The 24,764-nt window shown below is 43.3% G+C and overlaps 1 long non-coding RNA gene across 1 annotated transcript; it reads right to left on the bottom strand.

The window, feature by feature from the left end:
• Positions 1–9,651: 9,651 nt before the first annotated feature.
• On the bottom strand, positions 9,652–23,934 carry LOC309531751. Its single transcript, XR_014219423.1, has 3 exons — positions 23,734–23,934; positions 19,678–19,784; positions 9,652–10,058 (listed from the first exon to the last, which is right to left on the bottom strand). It is a non-coding gene; the product is annotated as an uncharacterized lncRNA (long non-coding RNA).
• Positions 23,935–24,764: the final 830 nt, after the last annotated feature.

Raw genomic sequence — 24,764 nt, 5'->3', positions numbered from 1 at the left:
ATTAAGTAAAAGTTGATTGATAATGGGCAAAAATGGAAAAATTGAAGGATAGACTGTTAAGATAAATTATAGAACAAAAATTGAGAAAGATGGAAAGAATTTGCTGAAATAGTTAACTGAACTAGAATACAAAAAGGGAGGTGTGAGGAGGTAGAGGAAACAAGTAAATGAAAAGTAAAGATATGGAATATTGGATGTGTTTTTAAATGTTTTTGTTTTTAAACATTTTTCCTTTTTTGTTTCGATGTACTGATTTTTTTTTCTTATTCTGGTTTTTATTTTATTTTGGTGTATTGTATTGTAACTTTTTACTGTCTTCCTTTTTTCTCTTTTTCTGTAATTGTTAAACTTTTAATAAATATCATTTTTTAAAAAAATAATAAATTTGGGTGTGGTATGCAATTGTTCTGTAATTCTGTGATCTTAGAACTTGCAAACAGTGTAAGACACCCATGTGAAGTAGCTTGTTAAATGCTTCTGTTGTGTATCCATAGAGAGGGAGAGATTTGAATTGCTGTATAGATCTCTGTGCAAAAACATCACTGTTATTTGACAGAGGCTCCCTGCCTTCATGTAATTTAAATTCTACACAACCCATTTTTACAATGCATTCCCCTAGTTTCTGAGCAGCCTCAAATGCAACTGTGACAGGTGGCTATGTATTTGCAGGAAGTGCTGGATGTTTAGAGGCCTGGCATTAGGCTCTTAATTTCTCCAATTCTTCCTTTGACGCAGATGGTGCTTTATTTTGCCCCTCAAAGCTTTTACCTCTCAAACTGTATTTTTATTTATTTCTGACAAACATACCTTCAGGCAATAGCAGCAGTGAGGTGATGTGCACAAATCCTTTAATTTCCACTGTCAAAACTGATCTGCTGTGAGGAATTCTTTCTTGCTTTTTGACGGATCGTTCAACAGGTCTGTGCTTGCAGCGGCCTAAATGGCTAATGCAGACCCAGGAGATGAGCTGGTGGAAGTGGGAACACCTTTGGGGCTGAGTTGGAATAGGGAGGAAATTGGAGCTTGGTTGCTGAAAATGTCCTAATGAAAGTGGATAAATCAGAAGTTTTGTCAGTTAGCCAAAAATGACTAGTTTAAGAAGGAAGCACATGCAGCATATGACAGAGAGCGCAGCACCTTTGCCAAGCGGAAAGGAGAGAGAATGTAAATTAGTTTATCAGATGCAGACTTCTAGATGCCACCTCAGTGTGCCCAGAAACTAAGAAAGAACAAAGGAAAGGAAGGTCCTAAAGTGCAGGAAAGAATTTCAGGCTGATTTTGCAGCAAATATCTATAGTGAACTGACATTTATTTTAAAATATATTTGTGTGTGTGTGTGCGCGCGCGCGTGTGTGTGTGTGTGTGTTTCGAATGAGCTACAAAACAAAAGTTAGGGTTTCTATCCCAAAATGGAACTACCATATTTTTCGCTCTATAACACGCACCAGACCATAACACGCACGTAGTTTTTAGAGGAGGAAAACAAGAAAAAAAAATATTCTAAACGAAACAGTGGATATATGATTTTTGTGGTTCATGCTTGTGGCCACAGACATGTGATCTGACAGTGAGTTTGGAGTAGCCCAATGCAAAAATCCTGAGGATCCATGTGGATCCATGCTTTGTAACCATGTTTTTGCACCACTGCGGCCCCAGGCAACAGTGGGTGCGTGATTTTTTTGGTGCAAGATGTAGCCATGGACATGCTATGTGATCTGATGGTGAATTTGTGGTGACCCAGTGCAAAAATCCTGAGGATCCATATGGATCCGTGCTCTGTAACCACGTTTTAATTGGGGAAGGAAGGAAAAGCACTCAAGGGACAAGGAACACGCGTGGGGTGTGTGGAGAATGATGCTGCTAATAATGCAGGAGAAGGGTTTAAGGGGAGAAGAAGCACGTGTGGGGTGTGTGGAGAAGGATGCTGCTAATAATGAAGAAGAGGGGTATAAGGGGAGAAGGCTCCTCTCCCCTCCTGCTTTGCTCCTTTAAAGAAGCAGGCTCTCTGTCCCTCTCTCCTCCCCACTCTGCGGCTCTTCTCCCGCTTTGCTGTTTCAAAGCGAGCTACGGAGGAGGGAAGGAAGGGGAACCATGGATCCTCTGCTCACGACTGCAGCTGATCCCCTCCGCCACCCGCAGGCATTCGCTCCATAACACGCACGGACATTTCCCCTTACTTTCTAGGAGGAAAAAAGTGAGTGTTATGGTGCAAAAAATACGGTAATTAAATTTTTGTGATTTGGCACTCAAAACTGAAATATGGTTGGATATTGTTCTTGAAGCTACCAGCATGAGTTTGACCAAACTGTGGGAGGCAGTGGAAGACAGGAGTGCCTGGCATGCTCTGGTCCATTGGGTCGGACACCACTAAACAACAACAACAACAACAACAATGCATGAAGGGGTTAAGACCATAGAGTAAGCAGTACTGGAAGACATAACTAGGTCACACCCCTTCACTTGGGGGGGGGGTTGGGAAAGTGTTACTAAAGCCTTTCCTTATTCTCTTCCAGCGGAAGGCATGTCAGAGCTTAGACCCCAAGCCACCTTTGTGTTTCTGTACAAATGATTTAGAAACTCTTACCTTTAAAAAACTAAGTTAAAATGCCTGTCTCTTCTTGCTGCTGTTATAGAATAGCATATGAATGTGACCTTTGAAGAGAGTTTGTTAGTAAACCATTTTAAACTTACCAAACGTGTGGTCTCTTTTAATGCAAAGAGAAGAATGGGGAACTTTGGAAAGAAACTTAGATGAAGATATTTTAAAGGTCTAAGGCTTAATTCCCACACTTTACTTTGCTGCATGTTTTGTGGTTTTGAATCTCTGCTGGGGCTCTCTTGCCAAGACAGTATTTGCCCCAACCTGGATCTAGGCATCCAGGGAATTTTTCTTGTATTCTTTTATAGAATCATAGAGTCATAGAGTTGGAAGAGACCACAAGGGCCATTGAGTCCAACCCCCTGCCAAGCAGGAAACACCATCAGAGCACTCCTGACATATGGTTGTCAAGCCTCTGCTTAAAGACCTCCAAAGTAGGAGACTCCACCACACTCCTTGGCAGCAAATTCCACTGTCGAACAGCTCTTACTGTCAGGAAGTTCTTCCTAATGTTTAGGTGGAATCTTCTTTCTTGTAGTTTGGATCCATTGCTCCGTGTCCGCTTCTCTGGAGCAGCAGAAAACAACCTTTCTCCCTCCTCTATGTGACAGCTTTAAACCAATTAGAAACAAACACAAAATACCAATACATAGAACACAAGACAAAAAGACATGGTATAAGCCAAAGGGCTTTTAAGAAGCTTTCTTGAAACTCTTGAAATTAATTTTGCCTTTCCATAAAGAGTCCAACCCTGAACGATCTTTTGAGCTGTCCCAGTGGACAATAGAGGAAGCCATACTACAATTATTAGGATCTCCCCTCACCCCTGAGCCAGGGAAGCTCTGCTTAGGAGAATCTAATTGACTCTACAAATTTCTCTATGTTCTATATTCTAAAAACATAAGATGAGTTTGCTGGATCAGGCCTCAAATGCTTGGTGAATTGCTAAAAAAAAGAGAGTTTTTCATGTAAGTTATAACTGTGTTAAGTAACCTGAGTATCAATTCTTGCTTAAGGAGCTACCACATTCCACATTTTTTGCTAGAATCCTAGAAGCTTGCGATCTATGCATTTATTGAATTTGAATGAATTCTGCTATACAGCTTGGTTTAGAGAAAGACTGATCCTATGTATGGAAGGAAGCCCCTGTTGTAGGCTCATCACCAAGGCTATCACCTCAACACAGGGGGCAAGCCTGGCTTATATTTTACCACTTGCTGGATCCAGGGGTTAGAAGGCTCTCACACGCAGCCTACTTCCTCCCCTCAAACTCGTAACAGTCCCATTAATATCACTGGTCTTTAATCCATGGTTGATGTGCAAGAGATTGCACACCTACTCGTGCTATGAATGTTCACCTCTCAAGTAACACCCATGGAGTTCAGTTGGGTTATTGCAGCCCTGCTCATGCCTATATATAACTGAAATCAACAGGAAAAGAGTCATCATTATTTACTCACATCTCACTGATTTCAGTGAAATGTAGTTAAAGCACACCTTGCTATCCATGACTATAATTCTGCAAATGGATAGCTTTATATTTTAGAATTTACTGCATTTTTGAAAATGGGGGGGCACTCGAATCTGTGCCTAGAAAGTGCAGATCTGCTTGTCCTCTGCTTCCTGGACACAGGACAAGCAGCAGTGTGGATGAGCCTGTAGCTGGCTAGCAAAATCCAGGATGTTGGTCACTTGAGAGGGTGATCATATATAGTTGTAGGGATACCTTTGTGCTGGTGGTTCACAAGCTGTGCAAGCCTACCACAAAGACCCACGTCTGGGGGCATCACAGCTTCGGCTTCCTTCCCTGCTCTTGCCTTGGCTCCCCTGCCTCCTCTGTGTCCTACCTGTCATTTGAGAGGAGGTTCTGCCATAGCTGTCAACCTTTCCTTTTTTTGTAGGAAATTCCCTTATTCCAGTGCTGTTTCCCGCAGCTTGCCACTGCTATCCCGGATTGTTAGATATCCCGTAAACTTTCTCCAGGACAGGTGAGGCTGCTGATCCGTTATTTTCGAAGCTGCTGATCCCTTATTTTCAATCTGAAAGTTGACAGCTATGGGTTCTGCCCATCCACCCAAATGGATGAGAGGGCAGAGCTGAAGCCACCCACTGGGATGGGAGCACAGGCAAAGGCCCTGCAAAGACTCCTTATAGTTAGGTGTATGCATATGGTTTGGGACGCGGGTGGCGCTGTGGGCTAAAGCCTCAGCGCCTAGGGCTTGCCGATCGGAAGGTCGGCGGTTCGAATCCCCGCGGCGGGGTGCGCTCCCGCTGCTCGGTCCCAGCGCCTGCCAACCTAGCAGTTCGAAAGCACCCCCGGGGGCAAGTAGATAAATAGGTACCGCTTACCAGCGGGAAGGTAAACGGCGTTCCGTGTGCGGCTCTGGCTCGCCAGAGCAGCGTTGTCACGCTGGCCACGTGACCCGGAAGTGTCTCCGGACAGCGCTGGCCCCCGGCCAATAGATGTGAGATGGGCGCACAAACCCCAGAGTCTGGCAAGACTGGCCCGTGCGGGCAGGGGTACCTTTACCTTTACCTTTATGCATATGGTTATTAAGACAAGCAACCCAAGGAGTAGGCAAATATCAGTTACTCCAAAGAAAATATGTAAAAATAGATTTAATTGCCGATGAAGGTATTTTCAAAAAAGTGGCCAAGAAGCTAAATATGTTTAAATGACTTTTAGCAATGTCCAGACTCCCTTCCTATTGAAGGGCCTTGTTCTGCGTTCATATTCATGATCTGCCTAATATGCTGATCTCCTTCCTGGATCAGTTTCTTAAAGGCAGGATAATGAAGTCTCTTGAAGCTGTTTTGCCTTCAGGGAGTTGATCTAGCAAAATGCTAATCTGCTCTGAGCAAGGCCTCACTCAATGATTAAAGCTTCTTTATGTGGCCAATGTTTGGAACAACGTATTCACTTTTCCTCCCAAGCCCATTATCCAGTGATATCATTAAATTTAATTTGGCAAAGTCTTGTTTGGATAGAAACAAGTGCAAGAGTATAAACAGGAGGATTGTTAATTGCAATAATTCCAAAATGGAATCATGATGGACTGAAATGTGTGCAACGAAATCTGCAGTTCAGAATCCTGATGACATATGTGAGGGCCAATCTGATAAGTGTGCTTACTGAGGGAAAACAAAAAGGAAATATGTTTTCATAGTCTTCATGCCCACTTAACATACGCATATACATTAGATTTGAACATATTTATTTTAGACAGGTATAACCTAATTGTGTTTTTTATTAAAGATACGTACATGCTAAATTATTGAAATACATATGAATAATTAAGATAATTGCTTTTAGTAGTTACCAAGTCTGATAAATGTCTAAAGGAAATACAGATGGAACCCCCCCCCCCATCTTCGACTGGAAGATTTCTCCCCTTTAAATTCATAAAATGTTGCATTAATTTTCATAATGGTACAGCTGTCAAAGCAGGTTACAGGTGATGGCTTAGAACCTAATGCTAGCTAATGCATAATGACCCTTTCTCTGCTCCACTATGCTGCCTGTTGCTAATGGAATTTGAACCTCCAAATGTTTTGCAATTAGAAATATTTTTTAAAACTCTTTGAAACACGAAGCAGTGCTACTTGCTCTACTTATTCCGCACTGGAAAGAGGACAATGGTGGACTTAAAGTGGCACACCAGTCTCACTGAGAACGCCAAGTTACTGGATAACCACCTCTCCCCTTTATTGTTTTCTGCAGGAATAAAAATTATTATTTTATCTCTTGTTGCCATGGCCATAGTTTGAACATTTGAAACTACACCCTGACAGTGTTTGTTCAGTACTATTTCTGTGATGAAAAGTGGGATAATTCATTTTAAAAAGCATCAGGACTAAAAGACCTTAATAAGAAGCACGAATAACAGCCTTATTTTGACCTTTGTGATGTCATCACCCCAATATGTGAAAGTGATGGCTTCAGAAGGAATAAAACTAAAGGAAAAATGGGCCAGTCAAGCAGTCCCCAAGAAAAACCAATTGCTTTTATTTACATACAAAAATATGTATACACCACCAACTCATAAAAAATATCAAGGTGGTACAAAGAGTCACAGAAATATAGGACTAATTCATTTCCCAGAGGGATTGTTCTGCTCCAACCAATAATTTAGACACAAACACCAGGTTTTAATCACTACGCTGAACAAATCAAACCCGGAGAACACTCAGCTCAGCAGTGGGTCTTGTTTTCTCATTTAAACATGTTTTGCATTGTGTTTCAAATCTGAGTGTGAATGTGGAAAGTGTTGCATTATTTCATTACTATGTCATAATCACAATTATTATTTATGAATTTACAAATCACCTTTTGCATATATGTCTGTAGGCAATCTACAGTCATATAATCAAAGTAGCTACAATAGTTAAAACCAAGAGCACAACTGTACCAGAGCAACCAAAAATAGGTTTAAAAACAAGACAGCATGAACACCGTTTCATCCAAATGGACGAGCTTGTCATAACAAGAATGTCTTCCATAAGGATAGCAGGCTCCTCCTGCTGTATCTCAGTGGGGAGGCTGTTTGATGGAACAGGGGAAGCCATACAGAAAGTTCTGCAATGAACCTCTGACATTCTGGGGTCTCCTGCAGAATGGAGGGACCTTCTAGATATATGGTGGTCTCAGGTTACAGACTAGGCTAGAGACAGGCTTATGTTGCTGAATGGCAAGCAGAGTAAAATAGCAGAAAGTGATAAATTGGTCTGGTTGCCCTAGCATGTCCTTTGCACCTTGACCTCCATGGCTTTAGGCATCGGCCTCCTGAAGTTCTGAGCTCCACTTCTAGGCACTTCCATTCCTCCATTTCTTCTTTTCTCATCCATGATTCCCTTTGGACTGTGAACCCGTGGGAAGATATCTCTGTGTTGTGTTGTTATGTACTAACCAGACAGAGAATCCAAATTAGCAGCAGGTGGGCAGCTGGTGGGTTTTCAGCAGGGTGTGCATTTCACAGATGGGAAAGGAAGGTTTAACTCCCCACCCCAACATTGCAATTCAGCTTGACAAAAGCTTTCTACTGGCTCCAATAAAAGGCTTCCTTCAAGCCTAATTGCAGTGGGAAGAGAGAGAGGAGTGGGGGCACTTAGGAAGGGCTTGGTGGGTGAATGTGTGATATGAGGGTGACCCCAGTTTCCCAGTGTGTTCCCTAGCAGGCAAAATGGCCATTTGGACTCTGCTTCAGGAAGCTAATCTGACAACCCACTGCACCTCTGCACTTGTGCCTCTGAGGGCATCTCATCAGGTCCATCCTTTGTCCTCTGACATTAATTTTACAAAACAATCCTAAATAAAAATTTTTAAAACTTTCTTCCAATCTTCATCCAACATCTCTTCCTCCTGGTCCCGGGTTTTGTCAGTCCTTTCTATCCCATCCATCTAGTTCATTAACCTGGTAATCTTATGTCCGAGGCCCTTAAGTCTCTTCCATGTCCCTTCCGCAGATCTTCTTTATACCTGTACTTTATACCTGTACTTTACTTTGTCTCCTGGTCCTTTCACTCGTGGAAACTCCAACTTGACAGTATTTTTGTCCCATCTCGACAGATCAGCCCCTTTTCCATAGTCCACACTGAACTCCATGTGATATTCAAAAGCATGTTTCAAGGTTCCTCCAGAGTTGAGGATCCCCACAACCCCAAACTCCTCACGGCCCATTTCCAGACTTGAAAAGTCAAGACATCCCTGCATAGGGGGGTCTGTCCAGCCCCCCATCTCCAAGCCAAACAAAATTCTATCTCTCCAAATCTGGCTTTTTCCAAGTTCATTTGTCAGATCCAAAAACTCATGTTCCTGCTGGGCCACAGCTCCCTCCATCTCTGCCACCCGAGGTCCAGCAACAACCTCCTCCCTCATCTGATCTGTCAGAGCACACTCCTGAGTTGATTCCTGGGTGGGCTCTATATAGATACCCACTGCCTGTCCAAAATTTCTAATCACAACAGTCATCAAATCCATCTTCTCATGTAACTGTTCCAATAAAGCACTTGTCTTGCAGAAAGCACACACCAGAGCCTCTGAGTACATTGTTATGCAAGGTCAGAAGTCTGTTCCCACGATCTTAATCTATTGCAGCTGCGAAGCTCCCCAGTTCAAATTTAATAACAGTTTCACAAGCTCCCTCTAGGGGAGGAACTTCTATTTGTATCCATCTCTTTTCTTCTTCTTCTTTTTTTAACAGCAGATCTAACAACAAAGTTTCCTTTTTCAGATATTTTGTCAATATTTGTTCCTTTAAAATGTGAAAGAGAACAATGGAGTCACTATGTTTCTCTTCTTTTAACTGTCTGTCAAAAACATTTGTCTATAGTCAATGAGCTTCAAACGTCTGTCCTGACACCCCGCTCCCAGGTTCAAGACGGTGGAAAATTACCTTTCTTTCACTCTCTTCTGCAGGTTTAAACAATCCAGAAAAAATCCCCCCTCTTCTCCTGCTTCCGAAGGGGGTTCAGTAATTTTAGATGATGAAAGTTGATCCTTTACAAACGATTTTCTAAACTCTAGTTTGCCATGTCTTTACTTTAATCTATCTACAAGAAACGGAAGGCTGACTTCCTGTTTAGACCTTCCCGCTTTAGTGCCAAATTAAGAAGAATTTCTTAATCCAATTTTCCATTCTACTCACAGATCGTTGTTTAAAGTCCAATTGTCCAAATTTGATCTGCTCACGGGTAGTTGTTTTTGTAGCCAAATTGTCCCAGGAAAAAGGTAGCGCTCTCCAGCAACAGCTGTGCGGCTTCGCTCCACGGAAGAAGCAGCTGACTCTCAGCACTGCGCCACTAGCCCCTCTTCGCTCCGGAGCCCGTAATTGGGTTCCTTTTACGAATTGAGGGGGCGCAAAAGGTGCCCGCCGAGTCCCATGGTCACAGGCTTCATCCGCCTGTGATTTTTTTAAGGGTCCCTGCTTCGCCGTAGCGGAACAGACCCGTTTTCCGTAGAGCCAGTCCCTCCTGATCAGAGGGAATCCGCCATTACTGATGGCGCCACCCCGGAAGTGGATCCTCCTGTCAGACTCCACGGTTTGAGACCCGGGTCACCAAGTTCTGGAAAAGATTGCAGAGTGGCTGACATGACATCCCAATGTCCCATGTGTGACATCGCAATGAGCCAGGGGTGGAGCTGAACATGGCTGAACATGGCAGCAGCATAGCCCCAGTGGCTGGCAGCCCCTGTCCTCCCTGTCCTCCCCCTGCCAGTGGTGGTAGCAGCAGCAGGAGCTGCCAGCCACCAAAGTCATGCTGTACCCAGCTCTGCATTTGCCCTTCTCTGCTCTCTGAAAAATGGGGGGAGCAACCCCCTAAACAAAACATGGGGGGGACTGCCTCTGCCCCTAGTAGTTGGCACCTATGCTTCATTCTGATATTGGTTGGTATGATGAATTTTAGATGCAACACCAATGACATGCATCCCGCTCATCAGGCACCAGAACAGAGTATTAATCTGAAAAGCAAATGGAGAACAAATGTAAGTCAGATGCCTGCAACACAGCAGCTGGAAGGTAAAAAACTGTTAGAAAGTCTGGTAACAACATTTCCCCAAGTAACTTATGAAATAGTAATGATCTGAATCATTCAAAAGAATAATGCATGAATAACTTTATAGAGCAGCAAATTTTAAATAGAGAGAGGTTAGAATGACCGCTCTCCACATCAAATGGAGGGCACCCTTTGCGTGCAGCACATGGATCCTACATGATTCCTGGCAGACACTCCTGGACGCCTCCCCAAGTCACAAGCCTTGAGGTTCCCGCCAAACCTCAGTTCAAAGAACCAATTGAGACTGGGGAGGCGTAGCCAGGGGAGCGGACCAAGTAAGGGTTGGGTCCGCTCTTTAAGTATAAAAGGGAGTGGAGCCTACATGGCAGCTCTCAGTCAGCTTCATAGCTTCACCTGCCCTACCCTTCCTTTGCTTAGGCCTTTTACTGCAGGTTATTTTCTTATTTACAGGTATGCTGGCGCTGCTACAGTCTTACGACGGTTGCTGTTGAAGGACCAGGAAGGAATTTCCTTGCGTTGGCAGGTTTCACTTTCCCCGTAGCAAAATGTCACAACTTTGGCGGTTATAGGCCTTGGGAGGAATCCTTTAGTCTATCTTCCCTCAATGGGCGGGGGGATGAAGCGGTGACACATGCCCCCCCCCACAGCGGCGACCCCAGGGTTCCCCATTAAAGGGGTTGTGTTGAGGGGAGTCACTGGCCATATGCTGAAAGATTGTCAGTGCACTCCCCTGTGTTGCAGTGAAATGGGGGTTGGGCTCTCTGCTTAAAAATATGTCTTCCAGAGCCAGCCCAAACCCCACACTTTTTGGATAGCCCTAATGTCCCCCAGCTCCCCGGCTGGGGGCTGGGAGGGATAAACGCCCAATGCCTAAGCCAAGGTCTCCCTACATCTGAAAGCTTAATAAAGTTGTGGGCAATTGAATCCCATAACACATTGTCATGTCGCCTGGGGTCCGGGGGGGGGGGGTCTCCACCTGGGCATGCAATGTGGTCAGTTGACTAACTGGGCAGGGAGGGAGCACTGGTAATAAGCCACAGTTTTTGTTACAATATTTGCAGAAACTACAAACATTAAATAGTAATGCATGCAACCAGCTCCAACTGCTGGCATCCAGTAAAGAGCAGCTGAGCTGAAAAGTCTGCTAAGAAGACAGACTTGTTGGCTAAGGGTGGGGGAGGGAAGGGGGGGAGTGCTGGAATAGCAAGGCTGAGATCAGCTCCCAGCAGAAACTGATCAAATATAATCAAGAAAACCAAGGAGCTAATTTTCAAATTATGAACAGCAATAATAATTCTCGCAATGAGGGAACCGCCAGAAGGCCCTCGGAGCTGGAACTCAGTGTCCGGGCAGAATGATGGGGGTGGAGACGCTCCTTCAGGTATACAGAACCAAGGCTGTTTAGGGCTTTAAAGGTCAGCACCAACACTTTGAATTGTGCTTGGAAACGTACTGGGGACCAATGTAAATCCTTTAGGACCAGTGTTATATGGTTTTGGCGGCCACTCCCAGTCACCAGCCTAGCTGCCACATTCTGGATTAGTTGTAGTTCCCAGGTCACCTTTAAAGGTAGCCCCATGTAGACTGCATTGCTGTAGTCCAAGCGGGAGATAACTACAGCATGCATCAATCTGGTGAAACAGTTTGCGGGCAGGTAGGGTCTCTGCCAGTATACCAGATTTACCCTCCGCAGTTTCAGTATTTGTCAAACCAAAGATGATGTGTATTTAATAAGATGCCCTTGTACAGTGGTGCCTCGCAAGACGAAAAGAATTTGTTCCGTGAGTCTTTTCGTCTTGCGATGTTTTTCGTCTTGCGAAGCACGGTCCGTCGCAACTGCGCCTCTTCAAGCGGCTTAAAAAAAAAAGCGCAAGATGTTTTCGTCTTGCGAAGCAAGCCCATAGGGAAATTCGTCTAGCGAAGCAACGCAAAACCGAAAAACCCTTTCGTCTAGCGAGTTTTTCGTCTTGCGAGGCATTCGTCTTGCGGGGCACCACTGCAATTTGATTTACATTGGCTCTACCACACAGGTTGTCTGTGTCCGTATAGGAGAGCATCAATCCCGCATTAGAAATAAAGTCATGGAGGCACCTTTGGGTGATCACTTCATAAAGCATCACCATTCAGATATAGACTTATTCTGCACAGTCCTATGGGTCAGTCAGAGAAAACATGGAATGATGAGGGATCATGTCAAACTATTACACCAACAAGAAGCCAAGTTGATTCTCCTATTTAAATCCCTGCACCCAGGGGAGATTAAATACTGAATTAGACTTTAATTGTTTTGTTTAATTTTCTTGTTAAGGTGGCTGTTGTTGTATTCTCCTTGCTATATACTGGATGCTGTACCTTTAAATTCAAGGTAATTCTATGTAATTCAGTGCACCTGCTGGTGGTCTTTATAATGCTACTAGGTAACAGTAGCCCACAATGTCAGCTTACTACACTTTTGAGTGACAGCTGATCCACGGTTATTTGGTGTACCTTTGTGGACATTTGACTTGGTAATGTATCTGTTATTGTATCACAACCTGTTATAGAATGTGCAGGTATGTCATAGAATCATAGAATCATAAAATCATAGAGTTGGAAGAGACCACAAGGGCCATCGAGTCCAACCCCCTGCCAAGCAGGAAACACCATCAGAGCACTCCTGACATATGGTTGTCAAGCCTCTGCTTAAAGACCTCCAAAGTAGGAGACTCCACCACACTCCTTGGCAGCAAATTCCACTGTCGAACAGCTCTTACTGTCAGGAAGTTCTTCCTAATGTTTAGGTGGAATCTTCTTTCTTGTAGTTTGGATCCATTGCTCCGTGTCCGCTTCTCCGGAGCAGCAGAAAACAACCTTTCTCCCTCCTCTATGTGACATCCTTTTATATATTTGAACATGGCTATCATATCACCCCTTAACCTCCTCTTCTCCAGGCTAAACATGCCCAGCTCCCTTAGCCGTTCCTCATAAGGCATTGTTTCCAGGCCTTTGACCATTTTGGTTGCCCTCCTCTGGACACGTTCCAGTTTGTCAGTGTCCTTCTTGAATTGTGGTGCCCAGAACTGGACACAGTACTCCAGGTGTGGTCTGACCAGAGCAGAATACAGTGGCACTATTACTTCCCTTGATCTAGATGCTATACTCCTATTGATGCAGCCCAGAATTGCATTGGCTTTTTTAGCTGCCGCGTCACACTGTTGGCTCATGTCAAGTTTGTGGTCAACCAAGACTCCTAGATCCTTTTCACATGTACTGCTCTCAAGCCAGGTGTCACCCATCTTGTATTTGTGCCTCTCATTTTTTTTGCCCAAGTGCAATACTTTACATTTCTCCTTGTTAAAATTCATCTTGTTTATTTTTGCCCAGTTCTCTAATCTGTCAAGGTCGTTTTGAAGTGTGATCCTGTCCTCCCAGTTTGGTGTCATCTGCAAATTTGATCAGGATGCCCTTGAGTCCATCATCCAAGTCGTTGATAAAGATGTTGAATAAGACCGGGCCCAAGACAGAACCCTGTGGCACCCCACTAGTCACTCTTCTCCAGGATGAAGAGGAACCATTGATGAGCACCCTTTGGGTTCGGTCAGTCAGCCAGTTACAAATCCACTGAGTGGTAGCATAGTCAAGACCGCATTTTACCAGCTTCTTTACAAGAATATCATGGGGCACCTTGTCAAATGCCTTGCTGAAATCAAGGTAGGCTACATCCACTGCGTTCCCTTCATCTACCAGGCTTGTAATTCTGTCAAAAAACGAGATCAGGTTAGTCTGACATGACTTATTTTTCAGAAATCCATGCTGACTATTGGTGATCACAGCATTCCTTTCTAGGTGCTCACAGACTGTTTGCTTAATGATCTGCTCCAGAATCTTCCCTGCTATTGATGTCAGACTGACTGGGCGGTAATTATTTGGGTCCTCTCTTTTCCCCTTTTTGAAAATAGGGACAACATTTGCCCTCCTCCAGTCTGCCGGGACTTCGCCTGTTCTCCAGGAATTCTCAAAGATGACTGCCAGTGGTTCTGAGATCACATCTGCCAGTTCTTTTAATACTCTTGGATGCAGTTCATCTGGCCCTGGAGACTTGAATACATCTAAACTAGCCAAATATTCTTGTACTATCTCCTTAGTTATTCTGTGTTTCTGTGTTTCCTTTGCTGAATCATTTGCTCCAAATTCTTCAGGTCGGGCATTGTTTTCTTTATCGGAGAAGACTGAGGCAAAGAAGGCATTGAGGAGTTCAGCCCTTTCTGTGTCCCCTGTTTGCATTTCACCATCTTCTCCTCTGAGTGACCCCATTGTTTCTTTGTTCTTCCTTTTGCTATGAACATACCCATAAAAGCCTTTTTTGTTGCTTTTAACCTCTCTAGCAAGCCTGAGTTCATTCTGTGCTTTAGCTTTTCTGACTTTGTGTCTACACGTGCTGGCTATTTGTTTGAATTCCTCTTTGGTGGTTTCCCCCCTTTTCCATTTTTTGTACACATCCTTTTTTAATCTTAATTCAGTTAAAAGTTCTTTAGATAGCCACCCTGGCTTCTTTAGGCACCTTCCATGTTTCCGTCTCATTGGTATTGCCTGACGTTGTGCTTTTACTATCTCCCTCTTAACAAACTCCCAGCCATCATGAACTCCCTTTCCTTTTAGTATTGTTGTCCATGGGATCTCACCCAGCACTTCCCTAAGTTTTATGAAGTCGGCTTTCTTAAAGTCAAGAAATTTAGTCCTAGTATGCTTGGCTGCTCCTTTCCGCTGTATAGTAAACTTCAGAAGAGCATGATCACTCGCGCCTAATGATCCTTCCACTTCTACCCCACTAACCAGGTCATCAACATTGGTTAGGACCAGATCTAAAATGGCTGTTCCTCTTGTTGCTTCTCCCACTTTCTGGACAATGAAGTTGTCTGCAAGGCCAGTGAGGAATCTGTTTGACCTTATGCTCTTGGCTGAGTTTGACGTCCAACAAATATCCGGGTAATTGAAGTCCCCCATTACTACTATCTCCCTTCCTTTTGCATGCTTGGCCATCTGTTCCAGGAAGGCATCATCTATGTCCTCCGTTTGGCTTGGGGATCTATAGTAAACTCCCACAATGAGGTCTCTGTTATTCTTCTCTCCCTTAATTTTGACCCAAATGCTCTCACTTTGGCTTTGAGGATCTAAATCTTGGATCTCTTCACAGGTATGCACATCCCTGACATATAACGCCACTCCTCCTCCTTTCTTGTCTGGTCTGTTTCTCTGAAATAGATTGTATCCCCCCATTATTACATTCCAATCGTGGGACTTATCCCACCAGGTTTCAGTGATGCCTATTATGTCATATTTAGTTTGCTGTACCAAGAGCTCAAGCTCATCTTGTTTATTTCCCATGCTTTGCGCATTAGTGTACAGACATTGAAGTCCATTAATCATTCCCCCGTGTCTCTTATTTAAGGATTTTTTCCTCCCACCACTAGGTCCGCGTGCTGTTTGCTCCATTTGGTCTATGACATTTGGATGATCATCTTCATTAATTGATAGACTCCTACCTTCAGGAGCACTGTCTCCCTCCCCCACATTAGTCAGTTTAAAGCCCTCCTGATGAGGTTTCTGAGATTTTTGGCAAAAACATTTCTCCCAACCGTTGTGAGGTGCAGCCCATCACTTGCCAGAAGTCCATCTTCAAGAAACTGCAGTCCGTGATCTAAGAATCCAAACCGTTCCTGTTTACACCATTTGCGAAGCCAGCTGTTCACTTCCACTATTTTCCCCTCTCTCCCTGGGCCACGTCGTTCAACTGGGAGGACAGATGAGATGACAATTTGTGCATTTAGTTGCTTCAATTTCCTGCCGAGAGCCTCGTAGTCTCTTTTGATCTTCTGGAGGCTATTGCTTGCAGTGTCATTGGTTCCCACATGAACCAAGAGGAAGGGGTATTTGTCAGTGGGTTTTATGATTCCTTGCAGTCGTTCAGTTACATCTTGGATCTTAGCCCCGGGGAGACAGCACACTTCCCGAGACATCTTGTCAGGCCCACAGATCACTGCTTCTGTTCCCCTCAGTAGGGAATCCCCTATCACCACTACACGCCTCCTCTTGGGTTTGGTCGGGGTTCTTCCATGAGCTGTCCGTTCCAAGGTCGCCTGCACATTCCCTGAGGACTGACTTTGCTGCTCGTCTTCATATACCTGATCGACTGTAATGAGGGAGAGATCCTCAAATGGAGTCTGCTCTTCGTCTTCCATGCTAGGGGAGAGGACCTCAAAGCGATTGTGTATTTCTAAGCAATCAGAGTGAACCCTGGGCCTCCTACTTCTTTGAGTGACGTTTCTCCATATATCTGGCTCCTGTGTTGGTGAACTATCCTCCTTCTCAGGGGAGTCCCCTGTCTCCTCCTTGGTGGAGACGGTGTGCTCTGTTGCTTCCAAGAAGAGCTCCAGCTCTCTAATTCTTTGGAGCGTAGCTACACGTTCCTCCAGTTGCAGGACTTTGTCTTTTAAGAGGGCAATCAACATGCAATTGCTGCAGGTAAAGCTGCCTGCAACCTTTGGCAAGATGGCAAACATTGCGCAGGAATCGCAGGCGACTGCAGCTGTTCCCTCCCCTTCCATCTTGAGATCGTGTCGTTGGGGTTGGCTACAGAGGTCCTGCATCATAAAAAGCTTGAAGACAGGACAAATAACTTCCCCCACACAAAAAAAAACCTAGATCTCCCCCAACAAACGTTTGAGACTAGCTCCCCTAAATCTAAGAGATGGATCTAACTGCTAATCAGCCAGAAAGAAACACACACACACAAGAAAACCCTTTTTGCTCCTTCTTCAACTGATGCCCTGCAAACTCATTGTATTTTATTGTAATTGATTTTATTTTATATCATTGTCAGCTGATGAAGAACATTTATTAAAACAGTCTTTTATCCCAGAAGGACTGTTCTGTTGCTGTTGCTGTGTTTGGAGTACCTACCATCATTCTTCTGTGTTGCTGTGCTTATAGCACCATCTTGCTCCAGCTCACTCTTGGCAAAATTCTGTATAGGATATTAACTTTGGAAGGCGTTAGCCTCAATATTCAATGATTCTTTATGGTCAACTACTAATCTGATAATTTCCTTTCATGGAATATCTACTTGACTCTTATTAGTTTGTGACTCCATGTACATATTGTATGTTTTCTGACTGTGAATTAAGAAACAGTTCAATAGTGTTATATAAATATTGTTAGCATACTGTTAGCCTACGTGTTGCTTTATGTTTGTCAGGGAGTACCAAATGGAGCTGGACTGGACAGCTGCCCTGGACACAGAATTGACCTGTGCCTCCATGGACAGCTGTGAGTCCAAAATGACTCCCAGGCTGCGCATCTGGTCCTTCAGGGGCACAGTTACCCCATTCAGGACCAGGGAGTCCCCCACACCTGCCTGCCCCCTGTCCCCCCAAAACAGTACTTCTGTCTTGTCAGGATTCAGCCTCAATCTGTTAGCCGCCATTCGTCCTCCAACCACCTCCAGGCACTCACACAGGACCTTCATCGCCTTCACTGGTTCTGTACTTCGTAGTTGACTCTATGTTTAAGTTTTACCCACTATTACAATTAAATACCCCAAACACACACACAACTAGCATTAAGGAACAGGTCTGGCATTTCTGTTAGATCTGATGACTGTGCAGGGATGAGGCCTGGCTTTAAGGAAACTTGCATTCCATGTCTGCTCCTTTGTGGGTTCCCAACAGGTACACCTGTTCTCCATCCATGTGTGGACCTGACGTCTGGACAACGTATTTCCGCTCCCCACTGAAACCCTCAGTTCTTTCCCTGGTTCCAGTCTTTAAATAATGGCACATCTGCTACAATCAACTTCACAGCTTCCTCCTCCCTGCATTTCCCTTAAGAAAACCCCCAAATTGCCAGGTTAATAAGACTGGACTACAATATGGCAGGCCAGTAGTATTATCACCCCCACAAACCAGAGAGCAGATTGATCTGTCATGGCTTGTCTGAGGGCACCCAGTGAATTTGTGGCAGTGGAGAGAAAGGCACTAAGGACTTCCCAACTCCTGTGGTTAAAAATGAAGGAATTTTATATTTGGCCCAAGAGAAATTAACAGGAGGCTGCTAGGGGAACTCCAAAGAGAAAGGAACAGAAGTAGCTGGGATGATTTGATGACTGGAAGGAGGGGACTTGGCAGTTGCGTTATGAGGAACTGAGCGGAGTCACAAGGTTGTGCAGCAGCAGATGCCACCCCAAACCCTCGTGGATCTGTTATTTCATTTAGGCTACCACAGGAACTGTGACTCTCTTCTTCGCACTGTCATATTACCTTTTGTACTTTGCTGTGAACATCATCATGCCATTGTCACTGCCTGCTGCCAGACTGCTCTTCGTACAGTTTTGCCACCAATATTTCACTATGGAAACTGTCATTCCATCCCGAACATGTTTTCAGTCTAGCTCACAAGCTGTCATTTGGCTCTTTAGACTGCCATGCTACTGTTCAGTTTGGGATGCTGTCATTCAATCTTATTACTGTTTTATGAACTAACACACCATTCCTGACATTTCATCCATCAGCAGCTTCCATGACAATCTATTCATTTTCCAGGGAGGGCTTCTTGTTTAAAAAAAATAAAATAAATCACCATTCCAATTCTTTTCTGCATCAAGACCTTCTTAGGAATACTTCCCAGTAGTTCAGCTTACCAGGAGAGTGAGGGTCTAATTAATGGCACATACAATTGCATGTAAAAAAAACACACCCCAATTTATAACACCCATTTCTAAAGTAATACAAAGAGGCAGCAAGAGGGCAGGGAGCACCCCAGCCCTTCTTTGCTTCTCGTTTCTCTTCCCAAGTTCTCTCCCCCAACAGCTGATTTCCCTTCCCCACAGGAAACATGAAAGTCATTTTGGGGTGCAATGTTATTTTGGGGTCAGTGAGGAAATCTAAAACCACCCCTCCTTCTCCACACAAAATTACCATTCCCACTGTATTTAACAATAACCAATCTGAAAGGTGAGTAAAGAGGAACAGGCAACATGGCAGCATCTGAACCTGCAGCTGTCTGTGGTTCAGACCAAGAAGCCAGGCCAGAGCAAGAGGCCCCCATTCACTGAAAGCTGGCTGTAAATGAGATCCAGTGAGAGCAACAGAACCTATTAGTCAATTAAGTCCCTTTGCTTTCAATGACTGGACTGGAACCTTCCTGGCTCTTTGCATCTCCTGATTCCTAATGAACTGGTACCTGCAAGAGTATCGGAGGTATCTGATTCACCTGAGCAAGGCTCTGCTGGGGCTCTGGGGCAAGAGCACGGAGACACCTCATGGTGAAATGACAGCCAAGTGCCATAGGCAAATGTTTCCACATTTTCCATATGCTGATCTCCAGAATATATTTCTAGTGAATTCTCCCCCACAGGCAGCCTACTAAAAGCTGGCAAATTCACATATCCATTTTCTGTATTAAATACTCATTTAGGTATTAAATACTGCCATTAAAATGGAGTTACAGGTTGTTAAACTACCAAAATAGACAGCAATCCTAACCCCACTTTCCTGGGAGTAAAACCCACTGAACTGAATGGGACTTACTTCTGAGTAGGCATGGTTGGAATGGCAGCCCTAGATGGCTTTGTGATGGGCCATTTGCCACTTCATTAACTTTGTCTTTATCTGTAGAAGAATCTTTGCTGTTTTTGCTAGAAATACAAACATGGAAATTAAATGTGAAAGGGAACACACACAGCAAAGGTAATTGATTTGTAAATAGCTGGTGAGATATGCATGCATATTATATATATGCATCAGCAGATCACAGAATCATAGAATTGTATCTTTAGAAGGGATCCCAAGGGTCATCTCGTCCGACCCCCTGAAATGCCTAAAAACCTCCAATGAAGGAGAGCCCACAACCTCCCAAGGCCATCTTGCACAAAGCAACACCCGATGGAAGCGTGGATAAAGGTTGCAACAGATTGTGGCACTTTGGTACCTTAGGAGTTCGATTTGCATTGTGGGTTTCAGTTTTGAACCATAATCTCTATAATAAACCTTACTCCTGACAAAACAGAGTCCGATCATTTAATTTAATCAGGAAGCAGGCATTTCAGCTCTGTAATCCATCAGTATTTGAAATGTGAGATATTTGAAACTGCTCTGTTTTACAGTTATGGAGGGCTCACAATCTATTACCGTTATCTCAACTTCTACAATGGCAAATACTAATGTACTGTTAACAGGGGCAGGAGAAATGTATTTTCAGATTCATAAAACATTTTAAAAAATATATATGGAGAGATACTTTGACAGTCAGTGCCTTGATGCCCCATGTGAATCATATCTTCTAAAGAGAAGTTAATATTAATTGTTTGGTAAATTAAGATAAGGGTTCATTAGGGATGTTTTGAAAGAATTCAATTAACTTTCACTTAATGCTCTCTCCATTCATTTGGAGATGACACATTATTTCAAGAAAACACTAAAAAGGAAACCATGTGAAATGGGGAATGCTGTAAGACCAGGCTGTGATGCTGGTTTCACTGCTGCCCAGTGTTAAAACTTTTTGTAAAAAGTGCAACATAATGGTTTCACCTTGGAAAGGTAGCATATAATATACTAAAATAATTAGGAGCTACCTTTGTGAAATCATATTACATTGATGACAAAAGGAGGAAAATGTGCTTTGTAAGACATCTACTGCATCTTTATAGATTTCTATAAAGATGAAAAGAGGCAACAGGGGACTTCCGGTCTCAAGCGAATGGACAAAAGGAGTGCCAGTCTGATCATCAGCCAACAGGGGACAAAGAGACTATCTCCTTATGGGAAAGACTTGTTGGGATTTTATGTAACCAAAACTACTAGTGTGATTAGTATAAATCACATGAGATGTCTCAGAAGAGTGTGGGAATGGAAAACTGTCTTATCTCTTCCGTCTGAGCGTGTTTTTGTACTGTACTTTCACTTTTGCAGTATGCAACAGTTGTTCTTCCAGAGACTGGAGAACACAGACGTGATTATGGATTGTCTGCATAGAATGTAAATAAAATGAAGTTTAGATCTATGGATGTTTCTTTCTTCTTGCTGTATGATGCTAGAAGACTTGTGTGCACTTTTCATATGAAAAGTGTTGCAGAAAGGCAGTCTGGAGATGAAAGGACATGCCATTCCAGAGACGTGCCTACCGGGAGACGCTCAGAGGTCCTGGGAGGGGGGTCGCCATCTCCCCAAGAACGTTTTTCTAACAAGACTCACATCTGTAACTAAGTCTGCCTTCAGGGATCCAACTGTGAACTGCTGCTGCTGCTGTGAGTAAACTACTTTTATATACCTTAAATAAGATTGTGGAGTGTTTATTCTTTTAAGAGGGAAATAAGGGATCTTACCAGGAATCTATATTGAGAAGCTTAAAAAAGCTTGCAACCAGCAACCCGCTGTGCGTTTAAAAGGGAAATGTTAAAACTCTGCTAAGTTATAGAACTTGCTAGTGCAAGTTAGGAAGGATATTATTAAACAATATATCCTCTCCTGCCTCCCTGAACATTCCCACATTGAGCGGTCCAGCAGTCCGCAAAAGGGCTCTCCCGTGACCCTCAAACCCCTGTTCCGAAAGGAATGGGGAGTGTGGGAGGGGGGGAGCCAGTGACTAAGCCTGCAAACATGGCAGTGTCGCAACTCCACGGGAGTGAAGCCTCAATCTCCTCCCTGAAGCAGAGATCTTCTGAAAACTACATTTAAGCCAATGGAAATGTAAAGAAGATTAATTATTGGATCTAATTAGGCTGAATTCGGCACTAGATGGAGGAGTAAAAAGGAAGTCCATCCCTATCTTCTGGGTAATTATCACTGCATGGAAACAATTTGCATGTGAGTATGTTCTTAGTTTTACTTGACTCTATTAAATATATGTCTGTCAATGGGAAAGTTGGATTAAAAGCAACTGAAACCCATTCTTTACTACCTTTTATTTACAATGAAGAATTGTGGAGATGACCTTGAACTAAAGCTGAAGGTGAATTTGAGCCCAGCAGAGAAAACTTGAAACAAGATTATTGAAGTACTCTGTTGGGTGAGTGTATGGAAGCATCTGTGGGCTTTGCAAGGCACATTTTAGTTGGAGTGATTTAAAGAAGACTGAACTTGTCTCTAAAGTTTCTTTTTAAAAGACAAACTGGAAGTTTAAAGCTTAGAAGTGGCCAAAGAGGCTGCACATTGACAGGAAAGGCAGTGCCAGGAATCGGACAACATCTGAGAATCCCGACACTGCATTTTTGGAGCTGGAAGCCTGGTAAATCTCTCCCTGGTTGTGGGAAGGAAAGAAGGGCGTTTGGACTTTGCCAGAAAAGAGGAATTATAATGATATTCCACTGTTTGTAACTCTTTATTTTACTTCAAGACATTTTTAAAGAACTGGATCAATGAGAATCTTTTACTAGCCTCTGAATTATTAAATTATTAAATTGTGAATTTGTGTGGACAAATGGTTTTTGTTTTCTTTTTAAAGTAGATATTGGTTTAATTTGAATGTTAATTTGAAATCTGGATTTTATTTCAAATTGTATATGTGTAACGGGCAATCAGGCTGGAGGGAGTGGAAAAGTACAAAAGATTGTGTTCTTTGGGAAAGTGCTACTTGGTGGCCTTGACAAAATGATAAGACACAGCTGGAAAATAAGTTGTTTTGAGAACAAGGGAAAGAGAAATCTGAGGAGGGCAGAGTGAATCGAGCACAAGGAGTATTGGATATTTTCACTCTGTTCAGACCATTTTGGATTACGTTAATAGTAACTTATTGAATATGGCAATTAAAAAGCAACCAACCCCAAGTTCGGATAGAAGGACTTCTGTACAGGACACAGGGGATAAGCCTTATGGTGAATGGGTGGAACTTTTTTATGAATTGAAAGATAAGTTGATTAGGGAAAAAGGAAAATTTGGATAAGACGGCATATAAACCTATAGCCCGAATGGACAAAAATATTGAAATGGTGACAAAATTGAGTATTAAGATAGAACCAGTGATAAAGAAAACAGAAGCAGTGCAGGCCCCGATGCAAGGGCTGGAGGAACAATTCGGAAAAAAGAAACACCAGGAGAAACTCAGGGCAGATATGGATGGCATTGGGGGGGGGAATAGGCAGGAAATATGTGGGAATGCCTTGGTGGCTGAAATGAGGCAGAAATCACAGCCTCTGAGAGTAAGAGGAGATTGTGAGGAAGGTGAGCAGGATTTTAAATCTGATTTAACTGATAACCGCCTTCCAGTGAAATTTAAATATGCCAAAGTTGGGAAAACGAAAGGGAAATAATTATTGTACATGTGTAAAATAATATAACTAAATTGATACATTGGCAGGCTTTGACTAAAATTAGAAGAAGAAGAATGGATGATGTATGTTTATGGAAATGTAGAAAAAAATTTGTTAATATAAGGAACCAGAAGAGGGAATGGAGGGTTTAAAGAATGAGGTTTAAAGAACCTCAAAGATAAGGTTTTGAAATGTGTTTGTGAATGGGGATGGGGGGGATTTGACTTTTGTAGCTAACTGTGGAAATTAATTGTGAAAAAAACAAATAAAAAAATTTACAAAAAAGAAGAAGAGCCAACAGGCAATAAAAATATTGAGAAAACAATTGCTTGCAGCCAACCCGTGTTCCTGAATTTTCTAGGAGGTCAAAACGAAGACTGTGGCAAACCCTCGGCAGCCATTTCAATTTTGTCTTCCTCTGTCAAGCTGCAGTTCCCTCCCAACTCCTGGTCTGCATTCTGTGAGCTGATTCAATCCTCTCCGTGAGCCTAGCAGGCACCATTCATGTGCGGCACATTCAAAGCATGTGGCTTCTCCCAACGAATCTTGGCAACTGCAGTTTACCCTTCACAGAGCTACAGTTCCTTTTAAAACTACAGTTCCCAGGATTTTCTGGGAGAATCCTTGGCTTAAACATAGGGTGTTGATGTGACCATATCCCAGCATTGCCTTGACTCAGATCACAGGCCTCTTCTTCCCATTCATCTGTTTTTTTTCTGGGCCTGTGGTCATCGGGATTTTTCTGGCTTTGTAATTCCACGGCTGTAGGTCAACCCTGCGCACACTATGGTCACCGTCCTACAAAACGTGCCCTGAGATAATACCGAACTTAACCTGTAGCAAAATTTTATTGTTGCTCAGGCAAAATGGCAGAGGAAGACAATTGTCTCCACTGTTCTGGGAATACTTCTCTTGTTTCTACTTCTTCTTCTTTTTACCCAAGTCAAGCAAGTTGCAGGAAGCCAGTTTGGCAGGTGGCTTTGCTGCCACCAGTTGCCTGTCAATGTCCGGCAGACTTTTACATAAAGGGGCCATACATAAAGGGGAGACTTAGAGGTGTGTGTGTGTGTGTGTGTTCATACACCCCCACACCTACACCCACAAAGACATATAATTCCAAATAGCATTTTTTAAATCAAAACATGCCACTTTGGAGCTTATTCAGAAAATATGGATTCAGGGCAGGGGGGACTTGAAATGCTCTGGGAGGATTTTTGCCCTTGGAAAGAATTATCAACAGGATCCATTTCTAGGGTGTTTGATACAGCAAATTCTGAAACCCTTTGGAAGTAATCTCATGTTGTGAAATCTTAGGGTTCCAAAATGCAGAAGCCATCTCCTTTTCCATTGTTTTCTAAAGCTGCATATTCC

The sequence above is a fragment of the Podarcis vaucheri genome, assembly GCF_965113315.1.
Source record: "Podarcis vaucheri genome assembly, chromosome: 4".
In the NCBI taxonomy this organism is placed as follows: Eukaryota; Metazoa; Chordata; class Lepidosauria; order Squamata; family Lacertidae; genus Podarcis; species Podarcis vaucheri.
This window is presented reverse-complemented; position numbering and strand designations above follow the sequence as displayed.